We start from the raw sequence: 15,688 nt of genomic DNA on the forward strand, positions 1-15,688 counted from the left end.
TTTGTTGCAAAGAATAGCCACCAAGTGCTAAACTAAAGATTATACTTTTATTCCCTGATGAAGCTCAAAACAGAAAAAAATAGAAACCCAGGCTTTTGTACCAGCAACAAACACAAAGGCTGTATTTTAAAGAAGCCTTATTAAGGGTGCAGGAACAAACCATCCCCATGTGAAGAAAGAATAGCAAATATGGCAGGCGACCAGCTTTCTTAACAGTGAAATCTTCTGTGAGCTTAAACACAAAAAGGAAGCTTACAAGAGGTGGAAACTTGGACAGATGACTAGGGAGGAGTATAAAAACATTGCTCAAGCATGGAGGGGTGTAATCAGGAAGGCCAAAGCACAATTTGAGTGCAGCTAGCAAGGGATGTGAAGGGTAAGAGGAAAGGTTTCTACAGGTATGGTAGCAACAAGAAGGTGGCCAGGGAAAGTGTGGGGCCCTTACTGAATCGAGGAGGCAACCTAGTGAAGATGACGTGGAAAAAGCTGAAGTACTCAATGATTTTTTTGCCCCAGTCTTCACAGACAAGGGCAGCTCCCAGACTGCTGCACTGGGCAGCACAGTATGGGGAGGAGGTGAGCACCCCTCAGTGGTGAAAGAACAGGTTAATGACTATTTAAAAAAGCTGGATGAGCACAAGTCCATGGGGCCGGATGTGCTGCAGCCAAGGGCGATAAAGGAGTTGTCTGATGTGATTGCACAGCCATTGGCCATTATCTCTGATAACTTGTGGCGATCAGGGGAGGTCCCGGATGATTGGAAAAAGGCAAATATAGTGCCCATCTTTAAAAAGGGGAAGAAGGAGAATCTGGAAAACTACAGACTGGTCAGCCTCACCTCAGTCCCTGGAAAAATCATGGAGCAGGTTCTCAAGGAATCCATTTTGAAGCACTTGTAGGAGAGGAAGGTGATCAGGAACAGTCAACATGGATTCACCAAGGGCAAGTCATGCCTGACCAACCTGATTGCCTTCTGTGATGAGATAACTGGCTCTGTGGATATGGGGAAAGTGGTGGATGTGATATATCTTGACTTTAGCAAAGCTTTTGATACAGTCTCCCACAGTATTCTTGCCAGCAAGTTAAAAAAGTATGGATTGGATGAATGGACTATAAGGTGAATAGAAAGCTGGCTAGATCGTCGGGCTCAATGGGTAGTGATCAACAGCTCAATATCTAGTTGGCAGCCGGTATCAAGCATAGTGCCCCAGGGGTCTGTCCTGGGGCCAGTTTTGTTCAACATCTTTATTAATGATCTAGATCAGTGGTCTCCAAAGTGGGCGGGAGTCTAAGCACCTTTTTTTTTTGCTTCGGCAGTTCGGGCAGGAGTCCAAGAGGCTTTTTTTTTTTTTTTGGCTTGGGGCGGCACGGCAGGGGGGTGCGTACTCAATTTTTTTTTACTGATATGGGGTGTGCGATCAAAAAAGTTTGGAGATCACTGATCTAAATGATGGGATAGATTGCACCCTCAGCAAGTTTGCAGATGACACTAAACTGGGAGGAGTGGTAGATATGCTGGAGGGTAGGGATAGGATCCAGAGTGACCTAGACAAATTGGAGGATTGGGCCAAAATAAATCTGATGAGGTTCGACAAGTGCAGAGTCCTGCACTTGGGATGGAAGAATCCCATGCACTGCTACAGGCTGGGGACCAACTGGCTAAGTGGCAGTTCTGCCGAAAAGGACCTGGGGATTACAGTGGACAAGAAGCTGGATATGAGTCAACAGTGTGCCCTTGCTGCCAAGAAGGCTAATGGCATATTGGGCTGCATTAGTAGGAGCACTGCCAGCACATCAAGGGAAGTGATTATTCCCCTCTATTTGGCACCGGGGAGGCCACATCTGGAGTATTGCGTCCAGTTTTGGGCCCCCCCACTACAGAAAGGATGTGGACAAATTGGAGAGAGTCCAGCAGAGGGCAACAAAAATGATTAGGGGGCTGGGGCACATGACTTATGCGGAGAGGCTGAGGGAAGTGGGTTTATTTAGTCTGCAGAAGAGAAGAGTGAGGGGGGATTTGATAGCAGCCTCCAACTACCTGAAGAGGGGTTCAAAAGAGGATGGAGGTTGGCTGTTCTCAGTGGTGGCAGATGGCAGAACAAGGAGCAATGGTCTCAAGTTTGCAGTGGGGGTGGTCTAGGTTGGATATTAGGAAACGCTATTTCATTAGGAGGGTGGTGAAGCACTGGAATGGGTTAACTAGGGAAACCCGGGCTGGGATGATTTATTTGGAGTTTGTCCTGCTTTGAGCAGGGGGTTGGACTAGATGACCTCCTGAGATCTCTACCAATCCTAATCTTCTATGATTCTATGAACAGCTAGGCTATCTATCAGCACATGGGTATTTTGCATTTGTGGGTTGCCTGTTTCTAAATCATATTTATCGAAGTACTCTTGTTTACCAGACCCCTCTTGCACATCACTTCTGCTGGGTGAATAAATGTAACAGAAATAATTAGCACCTAAATGCTTATGATTATGACTGCACATACCACGCGTTTATCCTTTGTCAGCAGACTTTTGCACAGAGGGCATATTCCTGAAATGTTTCTTTCCCCCAAACTATGAATAGCCTTCCTGCAACATATACGTCTGCTGTTTATAAATATGCAATAAAAAGGCTCGCTCTGCACATGTCAATGTGTATATCAAGCTCTTAGTTAAAACATCTCCCTCATTGTGTAAGTTGTCTCATCCACTCTGGGTACTGTTTGGTTAATGCTGCATGCAGAGAAAACGAGGCAGCCATGAGTCGAACCATGTAAACCAAGTCTCTTTAGTTCACAGGGCGTTCTGCAAATCCATTTTCCCAGCTGCACTTTTCATGGATTCATTTTAGGCTTTGCTGGTCAGCTCCCATCACACCTCAACACAGTCTACCTATGACCACTGCTTATCATGGTGACCAGCCTCATTTCATTGGTTCTTTGTGCTCTCCTTGTTGCCTATTGTCTTAGATGGTTGTTCCTTCCAGGCAAGGGCTCTCTTTTGGTTATATTTTAGGACAGTGCCTAGCACAATGGGGTCTGGCCCTCTAGGTGCTACTGCAATATAAATATATAATAATAATATCCAGATCCTGGGTCCAGATCAGTGGTGGGCTTTCTGCAGCTCCCATTGGCTGGGAACAGCAAATCGCGGCCACTGGGAGCTGTGGGCGGCTGTGCAAATGTAAACAAACAGTCTGGCAGCCCACCAGCAGATTACCCTGAGGGGCCATGTGCAGCCTGCGGGCCGCAGGAGGAGCCCACCACTGGTCCAGATGCTCTGGAATAGGTGAGTGGTACATAAGTGCTGTCTGGTCTCTCCCCAGGAGTAACTGAGTGTATATGGAGGGAAGGAGAGGGAGGGGAAATGGAGCTGAAATGGCTGAGGGTTTTGGTAATTTGTTGCCGGTATAAATCTACAGAAAATTACTAGCTCTCTGAAGCAAGGGGGAAGTAGCGGAGAAAATTATGTCTCAAAGGAGTGTATTTGGGTCACAATACCTTCCAGGGGCTGTCTCGGAGTGGTGCAGTTTATTCCTCACTCGGGGCTGTGCCTAAAGTCACAATCTCTCCCTTTGACTTTTAATTTGAATGAACCTTGAGAAAACTTAGCCAAAATGGCAGTTTCACTGTAAGGTTGCATGAACTGTAGCACACGTCATGTTGTTTGGGAGGGTGTTGTTGCATTTCACTCAGCTTTAGCCCCATTTTTTAAAACAAGCAGCATGTGAGATTTTTCATGTTAGACGTGTGGGGATAAGCAAAGAAAAATGATTCACTAAAAATAAAATTAATATTTGTATATATTTCAGTCAATAAGTTATGTGACAAATACCGGTTTGACTTACTAAATATAAAGCAAAGCAGGGGGAAGGGTCCTTCTTATGCTGTTTCTTATCTAAGGGGTCTTTTATTTTCCTGATGCATTAATGATTAGCTCCCAATACACTCAATAAATTATGGATCAAAAGCAAAACCTAATAAAATAAGAAACACTACAAAAATTTCTTGATGGTGCCCTGTTTGGGGATCACTGTTAATACTGGCAATAACAGTCAATAATTATTTTTTCCTTTTCATTTAGCACTTTTAAGATCTTAAAATGGCAAATGTGCTTGGGAGGTGTACAGCCTCAAAACATCAACAGATTCCCGCTCCCCATGCTTGGAATTAAATTCATCCATCCAGTCATCCCCAATGTAAGTCAGCAATAGAATCAACTCTTTCATTATATGTCAAAATCCCACCCCAATGTATCCCTATACATCAAAGTCCATAGCCCACTTTGAGAAGGTGACACAGAACGTTTGGCTTTGTGAAATCTCTATAATTTTGTTTCACCTGCCAGAAATCAGCTTTGAGGGAGAGACTTGACCTGGAGCCCTGAGTACAGGTTGGTGCATAGCTGTGCTGCCCCCAAGTCCAGGGAAGGAATTTCAACTCAGTGAGGCATGATTCTTAACTTAGTCCCCCAGGTTTCCTGGCATCGAGATCCCAACATATTCAGGACAGCCTGTGGCCAGTTTGAACTCAAGCTTTGTGTGGAGTGACAGCAAAACCCATCCACCTTCAATCCAAAGAAACAAAGAACTGCCTGCGATTGGAAACTGCTGCTTTTTGCCCAAGTCTCTGTGAGTGTCCAGGGAGAGGGACTCAATACTGCAGGGGAGATGGTACCGGGGAGACTTGGGACTGAAAGCGTTGTTGGGATCACCCTACAAGGAGTAGCTAAGGTGGTGGAAGCCCGGGTAACACCTTTGTGCTAGGGGCATGCTGCTGGTGTCAGGGCTCTGCACCAAAGCTGCCACAGCATTGAGGCATCCAGGGTCACAGGGCAAGTGGTGACAGAACCCCTTACTGGTTGGGGAACCCCCAAAGAATCACAGCCCAGCTCAGCTGTCACACTCATATTGTTAACTTGGTCTGTCTGTCTATGGGTCGGGGGGCGGAGAGGAACCAGAGATCCTAACACTAAGAGGGACTAATGCGGGCGGGGCGGGGAGGACGGGACACTAGAGAAGTGCAGGGCCAGAATTGCCAGTTCATGGGAAATTCTGCTATTTTGAAATTTGTTTTCATCCCAAAAGGGAACAAAACCAAATAATTTTGAAATTTTCCTGTAAAACAAGTTTTTAAAAAAAATATTTTGTTTTGATTTTGACTTTTATTATTTACTATGTTATATTTGATAATATAGTATCTGATCAATTTCAATATAAAAAAGTCATTTAGAAACATCCAACCAAAATGTTTCATTCTGCTAAGATCAAAATGGAATTCTTCATTTTGACTTTGCCCCCCCTTACATAACATTGCTGAAATTGAAGCACTGGACATTTTCCAATGGAAATATGTTCCACTGGAAAAACTGAAACAATCTCAAGTAGGGACGCCTATTCCTGACTTCAGGAATCACAAAGGTCAAAGCCTTGACTAGAAAGAGGCTTTAATAATCAGTCTTGACACACGACAGAAAAGGAAACAGGTGGGGTGTAAGTGAGGCTGAGTGCCACAGGGTTTACCATTAACTGGCCAAAGATGTTTGACAGAGGTATATTAAGACTTCTCTGTAGGTACATCAACTCAGGAATTTAGTCTATAGGGTTGATTGTGATCACCTTCTTTGTTTTGCAAAGGGAATCCCTCTCTGTAATATGGTTTGCTGCTGGAATGCATGCTATCCTGTCAATGCATTCATCACCATTATCATATTCTACTGGAAGATTGGCAAATTTGTTCATCCCTGTAAGATAGATATTATGACATTTGACAGATGATTTCCATGCTGAAGTAATCTTTTTGGAAGTGTTGAATATTTTGGCACTCCATTATGCAGCACAGGAGTGAATTTTCTCACTCTTATCAGGCAAACAAGCCTTGCAAAGTGGGAGTCATCAGAGAAGAATTATCCCTAAAGCTTGAAAACGGATTTTTGGAACACCATGGTTTCAGCACTAATTCCCTTATTATAATATGGCTTTGGCCACTGCTGGTTCATGTTTTTACCCTGATTGGCTGGCAATGGATTTTAAGTTTGTGTCATCCCCCTTTTTAAAATCTCCAGAGAAAATGCTGCTTAGGGGGTGTGTCACCTAGCTCATCACCTCATTTCCATAATGGGGATTAGGATGCCTAATGCAGCTAATGAGGAGTAAGGGAAAAAAGCAAGAGGGTAGAGAAAAAAGCTTGTAAGGGATTATCACTCACAAAATAATGCCTTCTCCCCAGGCCTCCTATCTGGGACCTGAGATTCAATGCCATCTTCTTGACAAACTTCAATAGTGAGATAGTAATAATGACCATCATAATTCCTGGTGCTTCATCGGCCAGATCCCGAGATGATGCATTGAACGGACAGAATAATAATTTTCAGTGAATAGGATGCTAGCCTGTGGAGTCCTGGATTCAATTTCCTTCCCCACCACAGACTTCTCCTGTGCAAGACCTTGTGCAAGTCAGTCTTTTTTGCCACAGTTTCCCCTCTGCAAAGTAACAACACAGGAGCATTATGATGGCAAATACATTAAAGATTGAGAGGTCCTCAAATACCCTGATGATGAAGGTCATAGTGTCTAAGATAGATACGTCAGTAACTTCATTGAAATCAAGGGAGCCATGCAGATTTATACCAACCAAGGAGGATCTGGTCTTCTATATTCGAGGGCTGCCTAAAGAATAGCCACTAAATCCTCACAGCCCTCTCTGAGGCAGGTAGATTTGGTTATCACCAGTTCACCTATGGGTAAAGTGAGACACAACAGGCCTGATTTTCAGCCTGAGCAATTTTGCCTGCATAACTGGCTCATGAAATCACAGTAATGGCCAGCTGTATTCTAACCAGTCATTCATTTGTGCATGGACAGTTGTGGCATTGCTTGTGCAGTAGGCTTACAGTAGTACTCGACTAATTTTGAAAAAAAATCAAGGCCACTGTGGTTAAGGCTGACATTTTCAAAGAAGTGTCCACTAATTCCGGGGACTCAAAGTGAGACGCCTCAGTTTTTAGAGCTGGGGACATGGCATTTAAGAGATAGGTCAATGAAGTCAATGAAACTATTATGATTGTCCCTAGCCCCACTTGCTCAGTGAGCACAGCACAGGGTCATAGGGAAGCAGGATGGCCTCTGGTATGTAGCACTGTCCCCTTCCATGTGCACCCTCTCAGGCCCCAGAGATAGTCTGGCTATGAATCGGGTGGTGGGGGCTGCGGAGTATTGTTAAACATTACACATCCAGCCCCCCCCCCCCCCAAAAAAAACCTGGTGCTTAATGGGGAACAGCTGCTGAAGATTCCACCCTGCCTATCACTGTATGAATCAAACTGGAGGGACCACTGAAGGGGACAGGGCAGGGGAAGAACTCATTCGGTTTCACAGCATTTAGTCTTTTGGATTGTGTGCTGAGATGACCATCCAGGGAGCCAATGAGTCTTCCTTGTGAGGTAGGCCTAAAAACTGGATCCAATAACTCCTTGAACGGACAGAATAATAATTTTCAGGCACCAACTTTGGGATGGATTTGAACCTGGTGGAGGAATGGTCCATCCATATCCCTAGTGTCTTTCCCTGAGTGACCCAGGCACACCGAAATTACATCTTTTAACGCGGAATTGTTCAGTACTAACTGCCTTAACTTTAGCGGAAAGGTAGCTTTTTTCTGAAGAGAGGAATGTATTTGGATGTAGGGAAACACCTCCAATCTCTTCATCCTGACCTGTCTTGTGGCAGAAGGAGGAAATAATATAGATAGCAGACATTCGATCTGTTAGTGGCTTACATTTTCCAATTCAGGGTGCTCCAGCTTAAGTGATCCTTCCGTTACTTTCAAGGTGGAGTGCTCTGTTTTGTTTGGTCTTTTCAGTGTTCTGGTAATTAACAAATGTGACAGAACATTTGTCTTAAAAGCCCCACACAATAGTAATTGCTCTATAAAAGTCCTATAAAAACAGATCCACATGGCTTGTGAGAAAACACCCTCATATAAAATACTGACACACAAAAAAAAATCCCAGTATCCTTATCATAAAGCTTCTACATGTAAACAACAAGCCTCCTTGGAGAGGACAAATAACCAGTCATCATAATTAAAATATTTAAACATAGAAAGGGGGTGATAATTGGAAATTCTTTATGAATGCTTTATTAGTTACCCTCAAAACTCATAATTTTGCAGTCATTAAAGAAGGCTGCTTTGGAGAAAAACCCATCCTCATAAAGTGGGGTGGTGGACGCAGCAATAAATAATCATCATCATAATAATCCAGTATATAAAAAATGGAAAAAGAGAAACGCTTGGTAGCATTGAATGAACGTTAGTGGTTAGGAAATGCAGTCAATTGATAAGGGAAGATACAGCTGTCAATGAAAAATCTGTGTCCAGTAGGATCAAGGACAATAGAAAGGAATTCTTCAAATTATCAGGGATTTGGAAATTGATCAAAATGCTTTTTAGCTCATTTAGGGAGGATGTGCATAGACATGCACTCACCCTGCTCTCAATACAGCACAAACACCCTGAATGAATATCCGAAACACACTCTCCCTTTCTAGGGTCTTCCTTTACTGTTAACTTAAAAACCACCATGTACCTTAATCGGAACTTCCTCCTGAGCATACTGTTTCTAGGGCTTGGTGTGCCAAGCCTACTGTCACACCCTTTACCAGCCTTCCTCTTGCTTTACAGAAAAAACACATTGAAGAACGATAGACCTTGCATTAAAGGGAGAACTTTGAAAAATTTTCAGGAAAAATCAGCGATTATTTTTGGTATGTGAAATTATTTGCAATATTTGTTCTATCAAAAATATTTTGACCAGCGCTGTTAGAAACTTGCTTCCTTTTATCCTGCTCAGCTGTACCCTGGGAGGTCAGGTTGCCAGAATGAGTCAGAAGAACTGCTCTGCATCTGTATGCAGGATTCTAGAACTGGTCATCCTATCAGAGTTTTCAGGAACCAATTGACTGTGCTTTTCTGAGATCACAAATAGTCAGCATGACTCCCACATACAACTAGGCCTTGATTATTTTGGGGGAGAACTGATCAGCTGTCAATGCTGAATGAAAAACTCACCTACAAGCAGATGTAAAACCCAAGCCATTACAGTGAATCCCACTATGAACTTAGTTGATCCTGCATTTCTTACACTCCTGAATCTCCCATTTGAGTCAGTGGGAATTTTGGGTACACAAGGAACATGGGAATTACCACGTTGGATTGCATTGCATTTGCGTAGACCAGAAACTAGGCAGTGCCAAATACTTCAGAGAAGTGTGAAAAAACCCTGAAGTGGACAATTATGAAATTACCTCATTCTAGTGTAAGTTTTTTCTTTGCCCTGTCTGTTGGAGGTTGTTCTATATGCTGAAGCAGGAGGGGATACAGGACTGGGCTTTGGATATATTCCTGCTGATCTTCATGGGATATCCAGAAAAGAAACATAGCAACTCAGGAGGTTCCGCCTATCTGCCTAATCCAATGTTTGTCAACCGGGGGTGGGAGGGTCACAAAAGACAATCAGAGGGTCATGAGGCATTGACAATGTTATTATAATCTAAAGCAAACAAAATCTTAGTTCCCCACTCCTCCCACACTCTCCTCCTTTGGGGTCAAGTATTCTCTGTCAGTCTCTCTAAATACATATTCTATGGGCTCAGCATTGTTACCATTGATACTTTTATAGTCAATGTCAGGGATTTGCAAAAAAAGGGGTTGCCAACCTGAAAATGTTGAGAAACACTGGTCTAGTCAGCATGATGATAAGAGCATATGTTTCTTTGTCCAGCAAAAAGAAGAATAATATTTTCAGTCTTGCAATTTCTCCTCCCTCTCCCCCGCCCCTCCCCATCTTGTTTAAAAGAGTTTTGTTTTGTATTTAAAGTAACTGGCAACACGGTTGTAGCTTTTTACTCCAGAAAGTTAACATCAGTGTTAATGTGGTAACAACAGAATGCAAATTGATTTGACTCAGCAACAGAACAGTGGGTTATTTAGCTTCATCAGCCCTTTGTCTAAGTTAGCACTTTCCATGTCCTTTTGAATAAATATTATTACTAATAGCTGTATTATTCCTCTGACTTGACTCAAAAGCTGCACTGACTGTAGGTCAGTGTCATCATTTTTCATGTAGCCTTGTGTTTATCACACACACACACACAGGATTTTTTCTGTTGAAATATTTGAAAAGAATAAAACGTGTTTAGGTTTAAAAGTGACGCTTTCTAAGGCCTATTAAGTATTCAGCAGCAAAGACCTATTTCACCAATGAAGGAACTTTACATAGTCACTCTGCCATTGACACAACAAAGGGGATAGCTACAATTACGCAAAATGCAATGAGAAACTTTTACAAATATGGTGTCTACACAGTGATGGATAGGGGAATAATACAGTGTGAGCTCATCACTCAATCCATGAGTAACAGCAGTGTTGTGTTAGGTGATTGTGAGTGAGAGAATATGATTCATTTCACTTATAATACACAAAGATCAAAGTATTGGCAAAGACAATGTAAATGTTAACTTGGAACAGTTAGAACTGGGTGGAGCTGAGACACTGATCTGTATAAATCACTTAGTGGCTGAAATTTGTAAGGGCTTGTTTATGCTCCGCCACAGTGCTGACTACGGGGATGTGAATTGCAGAGCACACAAAATTACTGTGCTCTAACTGCCCTGTGTGGACGCTGCTGATGCAAACTAACAGGTACCCAGCTAGAGTTAATGCTAACATTGCGGTGCAGTGCAGACATAGCCTACCTTGCAGTGTTGGCGCCGTTTATCCTGTGACATAGTTGGTCTAGTCAGTTGTCGCTGGAGTCATTTGAGAAGGAAATTGGCATTGCCTCTACCCTGGCAGAGAAAAGTCTTATTCAAGATGCAGGTAAAGCCAAGCTTCAATCTATAGCTGCAATGTAAATATCCTGAAATATTCCCAAAGACGCTGATTTCTCATGAGGAGATGTGATTTGAAGAATAATAGTGTATCATAATTTGTGTAGAGATCTGTGATAAATCATAGCTGATTATGATAATACCTAACTATAGGTTATCAAGTGTCATGAATCATGGTTAAAGAATTTAACTAATTTAATTGGCGACAAATATAGACCTCATCTGTGGGAACATCTGGTTAATGAGAGAGACAAGTCCTACCATTACAAAACCAATATAGATAGATCATATATTCTACAAGGAGCACATAGATAAAATAATGAAAAGGCTGTATTTTTAACATGAATTAAATATGCAGGTAATTTATTCTTAGTCTTTCAGTTCTAGAATTTCAGTTAAAAGTCTCAGAAATCTCTCCTGACACTTCTACTGGCTTGAAGGAGTTAGCTAAAACTAATGAGGGCTGAATATGCAAAGTGGCATGTGGAGGGAGGGCTATTGCACCCACAATTGTTAGCAGCGCTCATGCATACAACTTTCAGCACACTGTGAGACGTATAGCCTATGATCAGTTGTTGGTAACTGACAGTACAATACATGCATGTAGGGCTTAATTAAAATACCAATGAAAGTCTCATTGACTACTACACCTTTAATCAGGCCCACATTCTCCATTTAAAAAATCCATGCACACAGGTCAGATACATAAGTGGGAGTTTAAAGTGAGGTTTCCATTATCAATGAATTGTTGACCTCCTTACAATGATTCTCTCTCAGTGGCTGCTTTTAAAAACAGACGTAATTACATTTTCTCTTTCTTGCAGGTATTGAATTATTTTTATATACAAAGCCAAGGTGACAGATTATACCACATGCTATACTTAGATGATACAAAGTTTCCGTTTTTCCAAGTGACATGGAAACAACATAATTAACAAACTTAATAAGGATGTGCTGCACAAAATTAAAGCAATGTTTATTTATTATATATTTACTTGATGATTTGTTGAGTGCCGGTTTCCACAACCACTAAGCACTTATAAAATTAACAAAGCTTAACTCATATACATGGAGATGAGCTATTGAACAGTGAATAAGGAAACTAGATAGTTATGGGTCAGCAGTCAAAGGAGTATTTTTCCAGGGCCAGATTCACAGCTGGCTTACATTAGATTTTACTAGCATTAATGAGGACACAGATCAACCAGCAGTCTTAAGGATGCTAATGGAAGTTGCAATGATGCAAGGCAGCCAAAAATTACTTGTTTGGAAGGCCCCATGAGGGAGCAGTAGCATCCAAGAAAGTAGGAATTGGGCAATGGTGGCCAGGGAAGAGGAATGGCTAAGGTGTCACAGAGATGCACTGATTCTGGAAATCTTCATAGCAGCCTCCACCAGGAGCTGCATAGGCAATAAGGAATTCCACAGGAAATACAACCTGCTCGCCCTGATGTTTATCTTTCCTGGGGTACCACAAGTTCCAGTGTCGCAGGAAGGTAAAGATTGCACCAGTGTTGATGTACTGGCTCATGAGTTACAATAATTTACCACTGGGGGGATAAACATTTTGTTTCAGCTGCTGTCACACCAAGGTTCTTATTCATCTATTATTAACCATGGTTGTTTACCTGCTAAAATTAAATGACTATCTGTGATCAAATCAGCCAGGCAATGTTGTCTCAGGAGTCATTTTTTGCAGACTCTCTGCATTCTGCCAATTCTGTCTCACTGTTGCAACCAATCAAATATACACCCTCACCTCCTCTGCCTCCATGAAACAGGTCAGCAAATTCCTTCTCAACTTGGCCATGGTATCTGTAGTACTTATCAGATGCTATAAATTGTTGGCCATTCTAACTAATCTAATAGTATATCTCCTTCCTTTTATGAGCAAACTGATCTCCTCTATGACAGTATTCTAGTACCTTTGTCTCCTATTCAATAAGGGTAGAAATCAACCCAATACAATCATCATGAGCCCTACTTCACACTTTTGTGGGGCTTAGTGATCTATATGGTCCTGTATAGGCTCTATGCAGTGGTGTGAAATTCCTTTTTCTTCTTACCAACCCCTGTACTTGGAAAAGAAATTTTATTTCCAAGGGGAGGAGGAGAAAGGTGGGTGAGTGAATGATTTAAAATCTAATTGTCAAGGCTGGGGAAATATCAGCTATTACAAAATTCTGCTTTGGGCCACACAGCTCTACCAGTAATCTCATTACATACATAATGGGCCTCAAAAGGCAGGCCAGCTAGAAGGGAAAGCAGAACTCTGCAGCAGTCATGGATCAAACATGCACTCACACACACACACACACACACACACACGCAGAGCACAAGAACTATTCCCAGATAAACTCTTGAAATGATTTTTAAAAGCATATTTCACCCCACCTTTAAGGACAAATACAGCAAGCTATGAACAAGTTAGTCTGTGGAAGTCAAACATTGCAAATATTAGAGGAAAAATACCATCACTAACCCCATCTGCCCCATATCAAAACACATATTTTAGTTGATATTGGGTGGTGGAGACATAAAGCATTAGATCTGCCTTGCAGCACACACTGTCATCCAAACCCAAACACCTGTTTCTTGTTCTTGTTTTCTTTCCCATTATCTCCTCCATGGCTGCTATGTCCTAGTCCTACCTCCTCGCAGAAGAGATGCACTGTTCTCTTCACTGTTGCTAGCAGATCTACAATACAAATCAGCCAGGATTCTATCTGCTGAGCTCTGAGCCCAGATCTTCAAAGATATTTTGGCACCTAGCTTCCACTGAAATAGATTAAAGTGCTGTCGCAAGGTGTTCCTGTGCCCCTTTCAGGCCATGTGTGGCACTGTAGTTCCTCCCTGCCTCAGTTTCTCCTAAAGTAATCAAGAAGTTCACTGAGGCTCTATGTAGGGAACAATGCCCCTCCTGAAGGATCTAGGTTGTTAACTGAAGACCCAAATGAAATTACAAGCAAGAATTCTCCCTAGTGTCTTAGCCAGGAGACTCAGGGTACATCGACACAGCAAAAAACAAAAACTCAGACATGCTGCAGTGAGTCTCAGAACCCAGGTCAACTGGGTCAGATTCATGCCTTGAGGCTAAAAATAGCAGTCTAGGCATTCAAGCTCAGGCTGGAGCCTGGGCTCTGAAACCCAGTGAGGGAGTGGGGTCTCAGGGCCCAGCCTCCAGCACAAGTGTCTACACTGCTATTTTTAGCCCCATAGTGCGAGCCCAAGTCAGCTGAACCAGGCTCTGAGACTTGCTGCCACAGCGTGGTGGGGTTGCTGTATAGACATACTCAAGAGTCAGCCTCGTTTTAGCTATTCCCACCTGGGTCCAGCAAGATTGCTTCTGCTCAGGTCCCTTCCCTGGAGTAAAGCCTCTTGCCACCGCCTGGGAAGAATCCTGCCTCAGAGTCGGCGGTTGTGGAGATCTGTCCACTGCAGGGCCGCCCAGGGGAGGGGGGGGGGCAAGAGGGGCAATTTGCCCCAGGCCCCGAGCCCCAGGGGGGCCCCACGAGTTTTTCCCGGGGCCGGGTCCGTCCCCTCCGGGGCCGGGGGCCGGAAAAATCGGCCGGTCGAGGCAGGAGGTTCTTCTTGGTCCGGGCGGGGGGGGGTCCGGGTCCGTGAAGGGACCCCACTGGCGACCCAAGATGGAAGATACCCGAGCGGGACCGCCGCGCAGCAGCGCCTGCGGCGGGCGCGGGCGGGGGGGGGCGCTCCCTTCGGGACCCGCCGCGGGCGCCCGAAGACCCGCGCGGGGCCGCCGCCGGGCGACGCGCGCGCGCCGGGGGCGGGGGCGGGGGCCGGGGGCCGGGCGCGGGGCGGGGGGGCGCCGGCCGAAGGGCCCGGGAAGGCCCCGCCCCGGCTCGGCCTCTGGTCCACTGCAGTTCTTCGTTGGGGCAGCATGTAATTCCTGACAGGCTGGGTTTCCTGCCACTGTTGGTGCCCTTCAGAACACACCTGCCAGGCCACAGGCCCTGGGGAGCAGTCCTGCTCCGCACTCATGGGAGCTCTTCTCTTCAGGGCGCTTCCTGTTTTTAGGAAACCCCTCAGCTGAGCCCTGGCAGCCCTTTATCAGCCTCATTAGCTAATTAACTGCCAGCCAGCTACCATGGGATTAGACTGCTTCCAGGTGGGTCTGAGTTGACTTGTTCTCCCTCACAGGAGCCTGTCACAGGTAGGCTGACTCCCCTGACGGCCAGCCCAATGACAGGTGCCTAAATGCTTTGAGGATCTGGACCTGAAAGCCTGATCCAGAGCACACTGACCTCAGTGGAAATAATCACACTGCCTCCAGTCGGCTTTAGATCAGGCCTCTAGAAAGTAATGAATTTACCAGCACTCATCACACATTAAAACAGAATCGTCACTCTCCACTGAATGTGGGGTTGAGAGCTTATTGCTAGACCCCGTAACCCATCAGGGGCGCATTTTTAATATTCTTATCTTGAAATGGATTGCATAAAAAATCTAGAATCATCCAAGCCTTTCACCATAAAACCTAAAATCATGGGACACTTGGGTCATTTCTTGTTTGATGATTGAAATGAAACTTGACAATTTTCATACAGGTCTCTTGAGGCAAAAAAGCCTCAAATAAAAGAATTAAAGCATATTTTTTTTTGTTCTCTCTGTATAGTCACACGTTTGTGAAGGCTGAGTTTTTGTGGTTTCATAAAAAAACTTGAGACAGTTGATTATGTGGTAGTTTTTCTTGGTCAAAGGTACCCTTGAAAGCACTGACCCTTCCAAATACTCAATAACTAATATTTATAACTCGAAGTGTTACAAAATGTCATCACTTTTGAGCTTTGC

General features: G+C 43.8%; 1 long non-coding RNA gene across 5 annotated transcripts in view; it reads right to left on the minus strand.

Annotated features, from left to right (window-relative positions):
* The window catches only part of LOC120380983, a 38,981-nt gene extending 24,664 nt beyond the window's left edge, over positions 1–14,317 (minus strand). The window contains exons 1-4 of one of the 5 annotated variants that reach the window (XR_005587902.1): positions 14,202–14,317; positions 10,742–10,834; positions 7,764–7,851; positions 5,982–6,469 (exon numbers count right to left, since the gene is read on the minus strand). This is a non-coding gene — a long non-coding RNA (uncharacterized LOC120380983). Of the gene's footprint in view, positions 1–5,981; positions 6,470–6,620; positions 6,724–7,763; positions 7,852–8,574; positions 8,866–10,741; positions 10,835–14,201 lie in introns of those variants that run through there. The other 4 variants (XR_005587904.1, XR_005587901.1, XR_005587903.1 and 1 more) reach the window with 4 other exon arrangements.
* Between the last annotated feature and the right edge of the window lie 1,371 nt (positions 14,318–15,688).

The sequence above is a fragment of the Mauremys reevesii genome, linkage group 13 (genome assembly GCF_016161935.1).
Source record: "Mauremys reevesii isolate NIE-2019 linkage group 13, ASM1616193v1, whole genome shotgun sequence".
NCBI classification, from domain to species: domain Eukaryota; kingdom Metazoa; phylum Chordata; order Testudines; family Geoemydidae; genus Mauremys; species Mauremys reevesii.